This window comes from Panthera onca, chromosome B4, assembly GCF_046562875.1.
Source record: "Panthera onca isolate mPanOnc1 chromosome B4, mPanOnc1 haplotype 2, whole genome shotgun sequence".
In the NCBI taxonomy this organism is placed as follows: Eukaryota; Metazoa; Chordata; class Mammalia; order Carnivora; family Felidae; genus Panthera; species Panthera onca.
The window spans coordinates 40078306-40083286 of NC_138345.1; positions in this window are offsets into that span (position 1 = coordinate 40078306).

A 4981-nucleotide genomic window follows, 5' to 3' on the forward strand; every position below is an offset into this window, starting at 1 on the left:
TCTGTGTCCTTCACCTTGACCATGCCTCCTCCCCTTGAGTAACCTCCTGCTCACCGTTCCAAACTTCCCGATCAAAACACGCCCGGTGACCTGCGTAACAGGACTCCGACCCTTCCCCAGCCAATCGGCTGAGGCCACAGCTGTTACCTCACCAACTGCCCCTAGGCCCCAATAAAACCTTTGTGCTTTTGAAACTTGCTCTCTCTCCCCAGTATCTCACCGCTGCGTCGGTGCAGGTAGGGGATTGTGATCGAGCTAGCTCAAATAAAGGCTCTTTGCTTTTGCATCGGACTCGGCTCCCTGGTGGTCTTTGGGGGATCACGAATTCAGGGCATAACAGTATAAGAGAACTCTACTTTCTGCCCAATTTTTCTATAATATACCCCAAACTGCTAAAGTAAAGAAATAAGTCTAAATCTCTTTTTAAAACTCAAAAAACGGTTTTGTTTTTGTTTTTGATTTTTTTGTTGTTTTGATTTTTATACTTCTGGCCACTTTTATATACACTTTTTTTCTACCCTTGTCTGAATAAATGAAGGCAGAGAACATAGTCAGGATTTAGCTTTCGAATCAGTAATAGTTAACAGCATATAAAGAGACTCTCTTGAGTAGTTGAAGACATGATATTGATAGGGAAAAATCTGTTATATGATGGCTGAGAGGACTGATAAGGGAATTTCAGTCCCTGCCTGAAGACTAACCTTCTGGGTTCTTCCCACCATGCTTGCCTCAGGTGTCAAATTACTCTTAATGAGGAATGTGGAAGTAACAGACTATAAATTGTCCCCTCTGTTGATGCTCTGGGCTCAGACCTCTGGAGAATGATCTCCTCTGAGCCCACCGGTGTAAAATAAGCCTCCTGCCTTCCAAGATCTTTGAGTGCCGCTTGGTTCTTCTGCCGGGTGATCCCAGACCAGTTTCCGCAATGATATCTGACCCTATAAGGTTATGCTGCAGTGGAAGAGAGAACAGTCGTAGAGAAATGTAGAATATGACAGTTGGAAGGAGCCTTTTACCAATGCTCCATCTTAAAAAGAGTAATTGAGAGAGAAAAATTATTTTCCTACTGTTAACTCATTTTAAAAAATTCATTCAGTATGTATTTATTAAACTCTTTAATGTACAAGCTTGTATTTGGTGTTGGAAATGCATGAGAAGCAACGACTAATATCAAGGTCCTTGCAGCCCAGTGGAGGAAGAGATCAGTAATCAGAAAGTTACAAAGCAATATAATAACTGCTGTAACATAGGTACACACTGCATGCAATAAGAGCAGACCCAATGTTGGGTGTGGTCTCCGTCCTCACGGACCAAACTGCAAGAGAATTTGACAACAATATCTGCCAAAGTGAAGCCAGACCACTCACATTTCCCTTTACTCCTTATCTTGAGCAGGAAGAGCTTTTTAGGCATCATCCTGGTGGTTAGTTGGGAGACCAGACTGGATCTTTTGAGAACTGTGAAGGTAAACGGGACGGGCTACCTGAGGTGGGTTTTCTACTTGTCAAACTGATGCCGAGGGATGTTTCCATACAGCCCATGAAAATACATCCTACCACTTGTTCCTTGTACGTAGTCCTGATCCATGTACGTAGCTTCAGGAGATTTTTCTCAAATGTTTCCACAGTTTTCTTCTTTCTGGACTCCTTCTACCATTCACCATGGCAACAAGAATTCTTTCCCTGTAGGATTTGTCACCTTTTCCACTAAGAAAGTGAATGTGCTTACCTGCCATTTATTTGGTCTCGTCTTCTCAAGCCCTTACTGATTTGTCACATTGTCCTCTATAAGCCCCACAAATATACCTCCATCTCACTTCAGAAGGCAAAGCAATTTTATCTACTTTTGTGCCTGGCTTAAAAAAATCTTGAAAATCAGATACTTTATATCAAGTGACAGGCAACAACTAGAAATTTGAAACCCAGTAAAAAGTCCTTCTTTTGATGAAAAATCTCTTCCATATGTTTGGAAACCAAGCTCTCATATTAATTGAATATACTGAACACACACAAAGCAAAACAATTTTTTAAGATCTTCCCTTTACAGTTCTGGGTTCAAAGGTTTTGGTTTCCAAATGTTTCTGACAAGATTTTGACTGTTTTTTAGATGTTTTATGTGCCCCTTGCTCAAGCTGGCTCAACTTTTTAGGCCAACCAACCCAGCTCTCTGATTCGCTTAATGTCCTTTCACATTTCAAATGTTTTCCACATCACCATGTCACAGGAAACTATAAAACCATTCAGGAGGGTGAATGATGTGTGGCTAAGATTTGGAATTAAGGTGGAATCACAGATTTAGTGGGTAGATGCCTGGACAGAAAAAAAAAAACTGGATCTTTCATCCAGTCCTGCCACTGGCCAATTATGTGGCCCCGACAGATAAGAAACACCTGATTTTCAATATTCTTTTAACTTTTCACCACTCTGGACTTTCTCTGTCTTCCAGCTTAAATAATGGGGAGCAAAAGTCTTGTATGATTGTCTGAAATAAAAGAAATCAAAGGAATTGAAACATCAAGAAGAAAAAAATGTGTTCCACAAAGGTCCCATGTGCCAATATCCAAAAAGTTCCTCTGGCTCTCTGCATAGTCAGTAGGGCACATAAATGAGTTAGTATTACATGGTGAAAATAAAGATTTATTTTTTAATGTTTATTTATTTTGAGAGAGAGAGAAAGCACGTGCAAGCAGGGGAGGGGCAGAGAGAGAGGGAGAGAGAGAATCCCAAGTAGGCTCCATACTGTCAACACAGAGCCCAAGGTGGGGCTCGATCTCACAACTGTGAGACGATGACCTGAGCCAAAATCAAGATGTGGGATGCTTAACCAACTGAGCCACCCAGGCACCCTAAGATTTATCTTTATGAGGAGAAACATTTTGAAAATATATACCAAGGGAAATATAGGGAGTAATTAAACATTGATATGTGTGGTCATGATTATGAATCCTTTCAAATTATCTTCCAGTTTTCCTGAACAGTCTCCTGTCTGGCTTTTCCCCACCCCCAGCCATGCCCATCTCCATCTCCCTGTCTCCAGTCATGCCAAATTACCTGGTGCTGGTAAGAACACGGGTCTTTATACACCTACTTCCTCTTCCATGCCTGAAATGTCCAGCCTTATCTACTCCACTTGACACATTCCTCATAATCTTTCTGGATTCCATGTAAAACTATCTTCTTTGTGTAACCCACCTGATCACCACCAAGAGTTAATGGCCTCCTCTCCCTAAGCCTCCATAATCCTTAGAAGTCTCCTCTGCCTCCACTGCAGTCCAAATCTATTGATATTATCTGTTGACTTATCTATCATCCCCACTGGATTGTGAAATTCTTGGGGATGAGGATGGGCTATTCATCTCTTACTCCAATGCCTCACATGCTGCCTGGCACTTAATTTCCCAGATATTGAAGTCAGGCAGTGGTGTGATAGAGCCAACTTGTACTGACAGCTTGAATCAGCTTGTGAGGCCCAGTTGTTAAATTTTTAGGAATTTTGTCAGCCAATATTGAAAATTACATTATATAAGCTTACAGTACGGTGTATTCAAAACAAAAGTTGTAAATGCTCAAAAGTCTTCACTTTCTTATTATATTATGCCATTTTCTTGTTATCTGTGCACCTGAGGTTATATCTGAATAAAGTATGATGGAAACACTATATAATAAGGTGCTGCTGCACATCTCCCAACATCATATTATGTAAAGCCACATTGGTGGCTTGAAACTGGCCATGGCTGGACTATTTACGCAAGAGAAATTAGCAAATGCTACATATCAAGCCTTGGTTTATTGCTTTTTGGTTGTCTAGACTCAGCAAAGTGATGGAGAAAATGTAAATAACACACACTAAATTAGGAGTGTTTGTAATCATTACATTGTGAATAACACACACACACACACGCACACACACACACACACCCCGAGCATTTGAAAACTATTATACAATTCAGCAAAGAAGCCTCTCATGCCATTGATGAGCAAGTGAAATGCGACATATACCTTTGTTGTTTCCTGTTCATTTTATTCATTAAAGTGTCAACAGTATTCATGTCAGAACAATGCTTGTTTGTTAATTGTGATCATAGGGTGGCTATAGATAAAAAAGTTTGACAAGCTTCAATGAAAACATTTTGTAAAATGTAATTCACTACATAGAACTGACAATAAAGAGTACTATATATTTTATTATTTGTAAATTGTATGCTACACATTCTACGAATGCACTTATTCTCTCACCCTACCGCACCACCCCACTAGAGAGCCTATTGTTAAACATCTACCAGCACACCACTGGATTCAGAGAAGAGAGACATCAGAGAAGACTCAAGTAGTCAGAGAGGGAGGTAAAAGTAGAGAAGTAGCACAATATTCCCATCAGGAAGAGAAGCAGGAGCAAACATGCAGAGTTGGGAAAGCTCTGATCTGTGCAGGACACAGTGAGTTGAGGCTACTGAGACAGAGGTGGTGGCTGGGAGCTGCTGGACTGGCTGGGAAGGGACGAGTTCCGGAAGTCAATGCAAATGAGGCAGAGAAGCCAGATTTGATTTAGCAGACAATAGGGAGTCACCTTTGACTCTTTAGAAGGGAGCGATGAGAAGTAAGCAGTGATTTAGGAGGATTAATAGGGCCACAGTGTTCAGGACAGATTGGAAGAGGAAGAGACTGGCCCAGTCCCTCCGGAAAGCAGAACAGAGACTGTGAAGGAATTCAGGACTGGAGAGATGAGGTAATGCGGCACTTTGCCTCTGTTCTCCATCCACTTCTCTCTTCCTTTCCCTCTGCCAAGCTCAGCCACATCCCCCTCCCTCAAGCTTCCCCTCCAGCAGCCCTTTTCTCTGGGGTCTATGATTAATTCTCTCTTAAAAGTATCTGGTGATAGATCCAAGGGGCATTTCATAAATTCTGCCTCATTATGTGAAGCCTAGTTTAAAAACTTCCTTCTGTCTAGATCAATTATGAAATAATAAAATCTGACCTGAACC